Here is a 13,650-nt window from a genome sequence, read left to right on the forward strand (position 1 = left end):
GGTTACCGGAAAGTGCGCGAAATCGCATTCATCCCCTACTTTTCCGTGCTTAAATGTGGAATATTTTCTTCATTTAAATGGGACCAAAAATAATCTTTCCAATAAAAAGTAAATCATCCAAATCTGTTCACAAATGAGTTATCGCGTAACGTCATACAAAAAATACAGTCGAATTGAAAACCTCCTTCTTTTTTTGAAGTCCGTTAAAAGACGACAACTGATTCATGGAATGTGGATGAGATCCAACCACTTTAACCTGCTATTAAATATTCACTCAAGTAAACTAATGTAGGAGTGTCAGTACATCGGTAATATAACTACACAAGTCTAACTCTAAATAGCCTTTAAAATGTACTTCAGAGCTAAAACTTCGCAGTCGCCCAGCATTATTACTCAGTTCGGTGTATTTTCTGTGGTGCAACCATAAAGTCACAGGTCAACAAACCCACGTTGTCATGAAAGCGGGTAGAATAAACGCGTCTACACTGTTCATGTTTCCTGTCCGCTGAACGTTTCATTTCGCCCATTACTAGTGCACCGCGGGCAGACAGCTAAGCTCTGTAGCCACTGAATGAGGGAAATATTTTTCAGATTCCGTCGCGTGAACGTTAAACAACGTTTATTTTCAGGGTAAGCGGTTTAGCGAGGCAAGTAAAAGAAGACAGGTGAAGAGTTCGCGCCCTGACGGCGCGTACTTATTGCACGGTGCTCTTGGAAACGTGAAAATAATGTAGAAGTGCCTGCACCTGCGAGTTAGATCATAATGCACTCACTGCCGGCGTACTTTCGACTTTATCGGCCACTGACTACCAGCCACTGCTGGCAATGACTGTTGTGCAATCGACCTGAGAATTCAGTGAATATAATATACTGTTAGATCAATATCGTCATTTTTATTCTGCTAATAGACAGGTGCCAGGTGGTCTAACGGGTTAACAAGTAAAGAAGATTAAAACATTTAATTATGCGCTCATTGTACGGAAGGATAAGTAAAAAGGTTGTTTACTTGGTAGCGTAGATAAAGAAACTACATCGTGAATTTGGGTTTGCAATCCCGGCCATAACACGGTCGTAATGTTAGCTTTTAGTTTGCTGCTCGTGATGCTATGCTCTCTGGAGTTTCTTGCGAAATATTCTTTCCAAAGTAATAAGTTTACTCAGCCACGCTTCGATGCAACATTATTTCCGAACTTTGTGAAAGATATGTCGAAAATTTCAAAGCCATTTGGAGGCCCTTAACGTAACTCATACATTATCTACTTACTAACATTTTCAGATCAAACATATTACGTCGTTCACTTTTGCAATACAAAACAGCATGCGTTTACCTTTCGCATTTGTCTCGCTGAACAACCCTTTGGACAAAATTGCTAAACATTTACATTTATAGGTACTCAACTAACAAAATGAAGGCACAGATGTAGTCAAGATAGCGTGCAGTGAAAAACCTCCATTTTGTCCTATTGCCATTCCAATAACTAACACCGCTATCAGTGAACATACCAAATAGCCACGCAATCTACATCAGATAGGTGGTGCAATAAAGTGAATGTTAAAACCTACAATAAACAGTGGTTAGGGGCGGGTGCGTGAGTCCAGCTGTGTTGTTTTTTGCCCCCGGTTATCCTCTCATGATTTATGCTGTGCCTGCCCGGAATATGATTACCCGTTACGTGTCGGAAGTGCCCTTAATGGATATAAACGCTGTATTTAACCAGCCGGTAAACAGCAGCAGCTTTTTGTACCGCCTTGCATTCCTCAATTGCTTGAATGATAATTTGGTACGGAATCGCTTTGAATGATGATAAGTAGCTCAGGAACTTGTTTAGTCAGTTTATGCAGGAATTTGAAGGAGCTTACAAATAATAATTCCTATAACAAATTTTGTCATAACAAAAACTTATCTTGTTACGTCGAATTTACTTTGTTAGGTGTTATGAATTTTGTTATGCTTCTATTATAAACGTGCTAGACTCCTTGACGTTTGAAACTCGTTTAGTATACAAAAATTTTATAATTTTCTATCTTGTTTTTTTCTTATGATAACAAACGGGATCAAGTCGTGCACCTAGTGGTAAGCACTAGGTGAAAGAGACATGACACGCCTGTCCATACCAATTGCAGTACCGTTCAGAGCTAAAAGGTCCGAGGGGCACTGCTATTGCGTCCGTCCCTGTGACATAAGTTGAAAAGTCTTATGTGCCTGTAATTTCACCCTTACTCTTAAAAACTGATACGCAGTAATGCTCACATTACAGCTTGGCGACAAGAATAAGGAGGTGGCAGTACTTCCTTGGACAAACATTTTCACAAGGAGTTCTACTGCTACTATGTAGTTTGTGACTAGGCAACGGCGTGGTTGTCTAGCACTTTATTATTATTATAACAATCAGGTATTGCTTAAGTACTTATATAATATATAAATATTTTTGTTATCATGTCCTGTTACCGTCTAATTTTGGCAAACGCAAATAAAAATACGGTTGTTTTTTGTAACTCAAAATATTTATTTAGGGAAGGTTATATTTGCTACTTCTTGGGCCTTCGCTGACGCGAATGTGATATCAGCAATAAACATTCGTTATGGAAGGCTAACAGACAGATAAATACAAATATTGGTTTACGTACGTGGTATAATCTCTAATAGTTCCGGCAACGAAACAATATTATTCGTTTATGATTTCAACAAATAAGTTAGTCCATGCTAATATAACCGTTATGGTACTTAAAATGCATGCAAAGCGGACGATCTATCAAATGAGTAATATGTGAAAATTTTCTCGCCGAGTCAGGCAATTTCGTTGCTTTCGCCAGAGGTCATCCCGCAGTTTATGCACGGCTTAGTCTCCAATTCGGTTATCCAACTAGCATCATTTACAAGGCTTTTGCCAACTTTCATAAAAACATGGTACTGCAGTGCATGTGTGCAATATTGCCGGCGATTTGTTCTCTTTTACGAATACTAGGTTAACAGACAAAACATTTTGAAAGCATTTTATTAAAAAGTGTTGTAAAAGCGACCATGCCTAAACTCGTAAACACACATGTTTGCCAATATGTAATGTTTCGACGACCAGATAAGGAGGCCGCACACGCACCCAGCTGCATCTATTGACATAAAATTTAAGAGTTCGGCAGTTTTCGCCTGCCATAAAGACTTACTAGCGAACAACGAGCCATCTTAAGAAACAAGCCGTGTCAGAAGGGGAAATTTTCTTGTATTTTCGGGGCGCTAACAAGGGACCACTACATGACTGGAATATTTTTGTCACCGAATTTCCTGGCGAACGGCTTAACGTCCCGGAGAAAGTTACTTAGACCTTCCTGAGGCTTCTCGGGACCTGTCAAGATACCGTATATTTTATGAACTCTGCACATGTCTGCTATATTTCTTTCAGACAGAGGCTGCTGAAATAGCGTTTCGATTATGTTACGATTTTATTATTACATTATACGCGCGTCAGCGGTTAGAAATGGGTACACGAGATTCCCGCTGAGTGGCGTAATTTTATGTAACAATTACGGTAAATTGTATTATCTATTCAAATTTAATAATTTATAGAATCCTTAGGATTTCGCGATTGTTACATATTGGAAATGAAACTGTTTTTTCGGAACTATAAATCGCGTGTAATTGTTTTTTCAAACAGCTAACGTTTCATAATCACGGATGACTGACCATGGGACCTATAAAGAGTCAGAAACGTTGGTTTGTTTGAATAAGCAAATATACGTGGTGTAGATTAGAAAAAAATAGTTTCATTTCAGTTTTAATTGCCCCAGTGGCCGAACGGCTACCATGCCGGATTGCCACACAGAGGTCCTGGGTTCGATTCCGGAGCCGGGATAAATATTTGTATGGCCTACATTTATTTCTCTCGTGAGTTTGGGTGTAATTTGTCGTTGTCTATGTGTGTGTCCATGGCACCCGCGACACAGAGTTTCCCTAGCTAGGGGCTGTGATTGGAAATAACGCGCACACTGCGTTATTTCCAATCTAATAATTTTTCTTCTTCCTTATCGTATCGATGACATATAGTATAATGTTTGTCATCATGGTAAACGAATTTGCCAATCGGCATAAGGTACTCGCCAATTGTTCCCAGAGTGCTCCAGACGTTCCTACAGGAAAGGAATAGTATATTTACTTAAAATAATTTAAATCTAATAATTTTATTACCCATAACGATACAAGAGGTTAACATACGGTAACCTATCACAAAGTCGAAATTTTTTTTGTCCGAAATAACGTTTGTTCGAATTTTCATTACACCGAATTATAACATTTTTGTTCTTTCAGGATTTGTTGAACGTTTACCGCAAAGACACGATTATGTTAGGTTAGGTTAGATTAAGTTAGGTTTAAAAGAAAAATACATTTTCCTCTCAAAATTGCTTTCGAGGTTATGAAATTTCGACCAAACGTTATTTCTGGATAATGTCATTTCGGACTACTGATAGATAACCTACCTACCTACTGATAGATGACAGATAAAATTAACATACACTAAAACTTGAATACCTGTCTCCGCGATAAAGTGACCAAAATGCTGGTAGCTTTCGTCCTTTGTATGGCTATCAACTTTGGAAGTGGCAAATATTATTAACTACTTCCGTGGCCGAACGGTCACCATGCCGCACGGTTACCACTCAGAGGTCCCGAGTTCGATTCCCGTGCCGGAAGAAATATTTTTATGGCATACATTTATTTCTCTCGTGAGTTAGGGTGCAATTTGTGGTTGTCTATGTGTGTGTCCATGGCACCCGCGATACAGTGTTTCCCTAGTGCGGGGCTATATTGAGTGTGTGCGTTATTAATATTGTATTGTTATTATTCGGAGCTGATATTTTGCTAATTTAAATATTATAATCTTTCCGGCAGCTCAACGTACTTAGGTACATTTTTGCCGCAACGATGTTGAGAGCAAAGTGGAATGCATTCAGGATGGCGCTGATATTGGCTGAGGTGTAAACCTGCGGTCAGTCGGGCATGGTTTAGTGGGGGTGTTGTTTATGTTCTGGTTATTCAGCGTATTTTCATACTATTTCTTTCCAACTTGGAAGGTAGATTTTAGTTTAGAGCAAGCCAAGCTATTACTATTCCTGATTTTATTTCTTGGCGAAAGCCATTGACGACGAAACGCCTACGAAATTGACCGTTCTTTAGATGATATCGATATGCTCCTGATATCTGAACTGCCATGTCTAACGGGAAGGTTCAATCATGGTGAGTGGGATAAACGTTGACGGTAGATTGAAATGTGGCTTTCAAATCTGTATTTATTGAAATAAAAACACTATAAAAAGTAATTATTGATCAATAATGTATTTTATTCTCGTTTGGCTAAGCTTCTTCATTGATCGAATTAAAAATATTTTTCACGTCAATTTTAAGCTATACTTATTTCCTAAGTAGTGGGTGGAAGAAGATACGGCAAGCGTGAACTGCTGCCATACTCCCGTCATTAATACCAAAAACCTATTAATATGGGTGGTTCGATGCAAGGCGTCTCAACGTACTGGCTACGGGAATTGCCCCGGCACCGCTATTTTTTTTAGTTAGGAGTATTAACTGTGCATCGCAGAGGATTAAAATGTATCACTTGGGTAACTATAAACGGTTACTTGAGACGTTCTTCGACAGGCGGTCGGTGGGTGGGTGAGGCCTATATATCACCTTAAACGACAGAGCATAAATCTATGGGGGCTGTCTGCTCGTTATTTGTAGTCGCCACGTGAACCGCCGGTTTCGGGTGAATATTAACGATATCGCCAATTTTCCGCTAGTTTAGTCGCGTCGCAATTTCTCGCCAATTGAGCAAACGCATCACATCGACGGCTCGCGGTGCCTACAAATGGTATTAACCACAGTCTCGTCTAAAAAACGTTTACACAAACCCTCCTCTGCAGGGCGCGTATCGACGCAACTTAGCTCACCTAAACTGGGGTAATTCCGATTAAATAAGAATAAAAAACACTTTACTCTGTAGATTTCTTACGATAAGTGAACTATAATATATATGATGTGCTTCGTCGCCAGCCTGCATTACCATTGGACAAAAACACCACTCCACGTAGATCTAATAAATGCTCCCGTCAGTCACCTAGTACAATATCGTACAGCTTTTTTTAGTCGATAATTCCATGCTCAGAGTTCAAGACTGTGCAATAAAATCGACAAAACTAACTTTTAAAGGATTATTATTAGTTCAAATTTAATTTAATAGCAGTAGAGCTCCTTGCGAAAGAGTTCGTGCATGGAAGTACGGCCACCTTACCTATTTCTGCCGCCAAGCAGTAATGCCAGCATTCTGTGTTCTGGTTTTGAAGGGTATAAGGGCGCTGGTGAAATTACAGGCATACGAGACTTGTCAACTTACGTCTCAGGCAGACGGGCGTAGTGGCAGTGCCCCTCAAATCTTTGCGATTTAAAGCTTTGAATGGCACTGCAACTGTTATGGACAAGCACATAAGCTACAGCTTACCATCAGGCGCATAACTTATTAATCCCGTTACTAAATATTATGAAATAAAAATCCATCTTACTAATTTTATATTTTATTTATTATTAAATAAGATGTAGTGTATCCCATTTGTTAATATGTAATACATTTTTATCAACATCTAAGATTTTGTATTTGTGTTTTTGCTATGCCATTACAGGGCTCATATTGAGAATGGCCACTAGCTCTTAAGACCTTTATGTGCTACAACATTAATGCAATAAAGATTATGAGTATGACTAAACTGTAAACATTTTTACTTTAAATAGATTCCAAGTTAAGAAGAAACTAATTAAATGGCTATCGACGCTTAATTATGAAGAGACTAAACAATTTTATTAAATAAGTATATTGGTTTTTTTATTATTTAGTGTGTAAATTATAAGTACTGTAGGTAAATTGAGGTTCTAAGCAGCTATGGTAAGTAGGAAGTGTTTTCTCGTGCATGGTTGTAAATTTTTATGCCTTATATGAAGAATCTCTACATCCTAAAACATAGGTATTTTACGCTTGGAAATTCGTGATTTGACTATGAGTGATTTTATAATATCGCAGCTAACAGAACTTGTAATAGTGCAATCTCTACAATCAAACATAGAAAGCATATCCAATTCGATAAAGTTTATCCTTTGTTCGTGCAATATTTCGCACAAAAATTAATTTTATTTACTTTGTACTATGCTCATTATAGCCATATCATAGAAACATAAAATTAAAGTGTATCTTCTGAGTACTTTCATGGATCGAGAGCGTGCATGAAACTGAACAATTTGGCGCACGTGGCACTAGGTAATGTGAACTCCCGTTGAGGTGAATATTCGCTGTCTCTACAAACATCGCATAATTTCTGTCTGCGGTGTATGGCCGACACATGTCACGTCTATTTCAAAAGTTAAATATTTGGTCACCTGGGTCGGCAAGTAATGCTGAAATTCTAAATACCTTAAATCTCATCGCCAATGTTTTAACGAAAGGGTATCTAGCTAAAGTTTGATTTTGAAGTACTTTTTACATTAGCATAGCACGCGAACAAAACTAGATTAGTCAGTCAATAAACTTTATTTATAAGTATCTTCTAATCACTGACAAATGAAATTATTACCTTACCTTTCATAGATATAATTTAAGTACTTTATCAGGCTACATTACAGCTTTACCCTTTGTGTGTTTTGTACCTGTTACTTAATAAAATTAGAAATACGATACCTGGTCCTAAGACATAAAACATAAATTTCATAATATTAAACCAGTTTAGACACTTTCTATGCGGCATTCCATATCTATAACCAAATGGTCACTTACCATCAGGTGACATTTTTTTGGAATTAAATACTTGTTTATTACTCATATATATATATATAACAGAACATCTATGGAAATAGTAGTGTTCCTAGAAAGTCCCTTTATGCCTTTATCTCCTTTTAAAATGGAATACTATTGAAATGTATGGTGGCTTAGGGTTCCATATTAAAGCTTTGTTGTCGCCACAATAATAGCCTTTAAGATTACCGATATAGTAGCGAGTGCTACAATGGACCCTTGCTACTTGTATGCATAGGCATAACGGTATCCAGGTGTATTTTTTCTAAAGGAAATATTTATTGGTAAAAATAGAATCTTTAGAATATCTGTTTCTGAAAATACTCTATGTAAGTTTTGACGTACGATCTTTTAAGTCCAGTTACCCGTGATTAGGTAAAAATAAAAGTAATAAAGAGAATAATATTAGGATTTAAAAATTAGAAGATTCAAAAATTAAAAAAATATTTTCTTATTTCATTAATTTTGTCTTTGCCAGCCTAACCTAAATCTAAATAAACCCGAAGCGTAAGGAGTGGTGATAGATATATATAAAATTATAAGAAAATAATTTTTAATAATGTTGGTTGTTCGTATATCGTTTGCCGGGTAATTGGCTTTAAAGCAGCTATAAAGAGGATTTAAATCTCTATCCAACGGGTCTAGGGAGTGCCGATCAACAAATAATTAGGTAATGTAATGCTTGGGGGGAAAACATCTAAAGCTTCCATGGAATAAATATTATAATATGATTTTATTTTATTATTATATTTATTATATTTATTTCATTCATTATTTATATAATGAATGAACTCTTATATAATAAAAACTTGAAAATAAAAGTTGTTCATTCATCATTTTAAAAATTAAATAACAATAATTTTAGTTTATTGTAATGTAATTTTATTAATTAATAAACTGTGGTAGCCTAATGGTTTAACTTACCGCCTCTTAAGCAAGAGATCGTTGGTTCGAATCCAGGCTGTTAAATACCTCTGAGTTTTCTTAATTTACGTACGAAAATTAATTTGATATTTACTTTGAAAATTAATTTGAGATTACGAATATTGGTTTGTATGTGTTTTGGTGCACAAACTTTCCTCAATTTAGTAGCAGTAGAGCTGCTTGTGAAAGAGTTCTTGCATGGAAGTATTGCCACCTTACCTATTTCTGCCGCCAAGCAGTAATGTCAGCATTATTGTGTTCCGGTATTGAAGGGTAAGGGTGCTCTTGAAATTACAGGCACATGGGACTAATGTCTCAGGGTGACGGACGCAGTGGCAGTGCCCATCTGGCACGCAACTGTTATGGACAGGCGTGTAGCTTACCATCAGGCACACGACGTGTTCGTACCGTCATTTGACATTATAAAAAAATCTACTTCTTCTGCTTTATTTTTTCTGAGTATATGAAATAAATATTGTACATAATAAAAGCGTACAAATGTTTTCTTGCAAAGAGCAACTCCTAGAGTTTCTTACTCATTTTTCTCAGGGGAATCTGCCTTACGAATGAGTATTAGAGTTTAATCGAATATAATTTCCGCACCCATAAAATAAAGATCATTTGAGTTTATTTTTCCTTAATTTTATTTTATATTATGCTTAAGTTAGTAGTAAGGAACAATAAATATATATATATACTCGATCAGAATTAACACAAAAATATTCAACTATAGTGTCATCAAAATAGAAATCGTTAACAAACATCGACTAGAATCCCATCTCTAAATTATTCGCGAAGGTATCCAATTTTGCAAGTTGTCAGGTACAGGCACGCACGTTCGGGGTATTCAGTGTGGACGCCTGCAAACTGCAACAATCAAGGGGTAATGATTTGTCGCTTTCCAGGGATTATGGGGACTGAGACCCCCTTTGTAGGCCGCCATGCGTGCTCCCTTTAAAGTTACTCAGTTTTAGTTTGCCGTATTTGTTTGATTAATGGCACTTCCTGGATTGTAGACAGCGGTTTTGGGATGTAAATAACAACGTCACTTAAGCTACCGTTATTTGTAGAGTTATAGCATACGATACTTTAACTGTGTCACGTTGCTTCAAAACCAAGGACGATGTAATCATTTTGGGATTTAGAAAATTGTTTAACAAAATTACGCGTAATATAATAAATTACCAAACAATTGAAAAGCAATTAAGCAAATGAATTAATGGTTCAGTTTACACACAAAGCTTCTGTATAATTGAAAGGAAATCACGTCAGTCTAGCAACAAATTATGAGGGGACACATTATGCGAATTTCCCAGGAGTGATTGGGAATCTCATTACCGTAAGTCCAAGTACGAGTGACAGTTGAATGATTTCATACGTATGTAGTGTAGGGTCGGATCTCGAATCTACGTAATGATCACGTCGTGTCGAGACAACATCAGTTCAGTTTATAGGGATTGCTCGTTGTTGCCCAAGTTGCGTTGTGTTTCGTATAGTATGGGTATGTTGCTGTATTACATTATTCGTAGTCAAATCCAAAGGCACGTTTTAGGTGTAAGCATGTCATAACCATTCTCGACCACATTGTCAATCACCACTAGGCAATTTATTTTTTTTATAATATCAGGTGACGGAACGAACAAGTCGTACGCCTGATGAGCTACACGCCTGTCTATAACAGTTGCAGTGCCACTCAGAGCTTTAAATCGCAAAGATCTGAGGGTTGCTGCCACTGAGATATAAGTTGACAAGTCCCATGTGCCTGTAATTTCACCAGCACTGTACAGCACGGAACACTGTAATGCTAACATTACTGCTTGGTAGCAGAAATAGATAAGGTGGCAATACTTCCTTAGACGAACTCCTTCACAAGGAGCTCTACTGCTACTAAAGCTGTTGCTACTGTTGTCGAAGCATTATTCAATATTTGCCTATAAGTGATTTTACAAAACATAAGTTCCTCTTGATTAGTAAACGGAAAATAGGTACACACGCCAGCACATCAAGCTACACATTGACGTATCTTGTTCCGTTGCACTGGAGTAGTAGTGGAGTGTAGTTCCGTAGTCTGATGTGCCGTTGTCCGTACAATGGCTTCAACATCCTGGCATAAATCAAACCCAACTATCGTCCATGAATACGTGACAAATTCAATGAAGTAAAACCACAAAATACCTACACTTGTATCATTATGTCAAAATTTTACTCTAACATCGTATTTCGATTTGTCTAAGCAAAGCTGCAGTCTGACTAGAATATGATTATTCAGCCCCGACTTGCAGTCGCATACGAGTATTATATTCAGGATAACAAGCCTCGTCAGCAAAACGATCATCTTCTTGCCGCCGCCGCGCCGCCAAGATGCGACAGTTTTATGCCAATTCATCTATCCTCGCGTTCTATATTATTCCTCCACTTGGTATAAAGGCTCAAAAGTTTAGTCGTGTCTTTTACAATCCTGTAAAATCGAATATCATGAATTCAGAGCGAAAACTTTCAAAGACAAAGCAGGAAACTTTATAAATAAAAAAAAACTCTAAGTCGACTTTCAGTTTACTTAGCTCGAGGAGGAATCTTTCCAGGACCAATACTCACCCGTTAGATAACACGACTGCTTCCCACTTTGTTACCCTTGTCTGTTTGCTTACGAGGCCTCGCAACTCCCAAATCCGGATCCAACAAGTTCAATCCGCGCTAAACAAGTTCCAAGTGAAATAAGCAGCCGACTCGCACACTTGTATTATGCCCGAGGAAGAAAGAATAGAATGGAAGACGCTCGCCGTACGGATGCATATGCAAGGGGCGTGTTGGGCGGGTGGGGTCGCGGCGCAAATCTCTTTTCTTCAAAATGAAGTTACGGTACCGCTCTGATATTGTGTTTTATATTTTCCTCACCATATGACGCGGGAAAAAAGTTGGAGATACGAGTAGTTTCAGTTCTTTTTTGTTGGAGACCGGCACAGCTCCGTCCGTTGGTAAGTATTAAAAAATAAAAATCCTTTTCTTCAACGTCGTCGCCGTTTACGACCGGTATGACAGTCGCAAAAAGGCGGAAATATGAAATGCTTACTTAATACCATCTTCTTTAAGTTTCAGGAATCTTGAATATTTAACATACCAAATCATGCGTGTACTTTAAATCTGTTATGAATTGCCATTAAGAGTACTTCAGTGTGGAGACGGGCTATGCATACGATTAACACTTTAGCGGAGTGCATAAAGCTTTTACGTAATTATGCAGATTTATACGACCACCGCTTATTTGCCTGGTGGAGCGTAACGATAAGATTTACATGAAATGCAGGTAAATAATTTATAAAGATTTAGAAAGTAAAAGTATTTAGGATCGTTGAAAGCTGCCGATGCTTAAGTGCCGCCTACGGCACAGACAGCGATTTTCGATACGCCACGTTGACGTAACGCTTTATTGTTGACTTTATTTGAATTCGTTTCGTTTTAATGTTGTTAAATTAGCGTTGCAACATGAATATATTGTATTCCTATTTTCGTAAAGTATCCCCTCCTTGTCATAACTAACGCATTTGCATTTCGGTAACTGTCGAGATACTGGCACCTATATCTTTATTGTCACTTAAAAAAAAGGTCAATTACGCTGATTTCGCTTAACAATAAAACTGAAACTAAACAAAAAAAATTAAAAACCAATAGAGGGGGTTGTAGATCTGATCTCGCTGATATGTTAATAACTTAATTTCGCTAAAAATGTCGTTTACGTTAGTTACGGCAAATTTTTAGTTTTTTTTTTTTATAAAAGCAAGTGATGGGACAAACTAGTCGTATGCTTGGTGGTCAGCGACACGCCTGTCCGCAGCAGTTGCAGTACCGCCTAGAACTTTAAATCGCAAAGACCTGAGGGGCCTGCCACTGCACCCGTCACCCTGAGACATAAGTTGACAAGTCCCATGTGCCTGTAATTTCACCAGCACCCTTACTCTTCAAAATCGGAACGCAACATTACTGCTTGGCGGCAGAAATGGGTACGGAACTCTACTGCTACTAAAGTACTAAGTTAAGAGTTACAACCGTTAGTCGTGTGGAGCGCGACAGGAAGTGAGCGTGCCTACAGCTCCAGTACCTATCTGGAAAATAGGGAGGGTGCTGTACGTGCACCCGGGGCGGCTCACCTAAGGCACTAAGCCTTACAGACAACCGGATGAAGTGCGTGCAAACGTGCTAATCCGGGGTTAGGATCTGACTTAGATGGTCAGGTCATAGTGCCCTTCTTTTATACCCTAAAGGTCGGTAGGGAGGGTCACTACAATCAAAACTAACGCAGAAAGATATGGGGCTACTACTAAAGTTGTATCAAGACACGTGTGCAAGGTACTACTCAGTATAATTTGATGTGCATGTTTATTTATACTTCGAAAATATAGCTTGACGTCTCTGTTTAAAAGGCGACTTCAGTCAGAGTTAGTCATAAAACCTCAAGAACCCTGATAGATAAGGTAGCCAGTAGGCGTCAATGAAAATGAAAGTGAATAATTTTAGGCTCTCCATTGTGTTCACGTCTACGCGTAGGTAACACCTGCCACGCAAATTACATGTATACTATGCACAGTTATAAGTATTTCTGTTTAAATTGCTATTGTGACATTGATGAAAAATATTTCGTAACACTCCTTTTCGACACGAACTTTCTGCAGCCGACGGCGTTATTTTTTATTTTTTGATCAAAAGATTATTTTGCAATTAATTCTCCGCGACTGGAAATGCTATGGAAATTACAATCGTAATGCCTGGAGCGAAACAATTGAAAATGGTAATTTAGTTTGTTTGTGCAATTTACCTGACATTATAGAGATCATTTTACAGTCAATGGCCGAGAGATATTTGGAAGTGACCGCACCAAATTCCAGCTTAACTTGTTAAGCTAAGCGTA

The 13,650-nt window shown here is 37.9% G+C and overlaps 1 protein-coding gene across 1 annotated transcript in view; it reads left to right on the forward strand.

Annotated features, from left to right (window-relative positions):
- LOC113228638 (brain-specific angiogenesis inhibitor 1-associated protein 2) overlaps positions 1-13,650 on the forward strand; it is an 84,563-nt gene that overhangs the window by 32,373 nt on the left and 38,540 nt on the right. The gene's annotated exons all lie outside the window — the stretch shown is intronic.

The sequence above is a fragment of the Hyposmocoma kahamanoa genome, unplaced genomic scaffold (genome assembly GCF_003589595.1).
Source record: "Hyposmocoma kahamanoa isolate Upper Pololo Valley unplaced genomic scaffold, ASM358959v1 232, whole genome shotgun sequence".
In the NCBI taxonomy this organism is placed as follows: Eukaryota; Metazoa; Arthropoda; class Insecta; order Lepidoptera; family Cosmopterigidae; genus Hyposmocoma; species Hyposmocoma kahamanoa.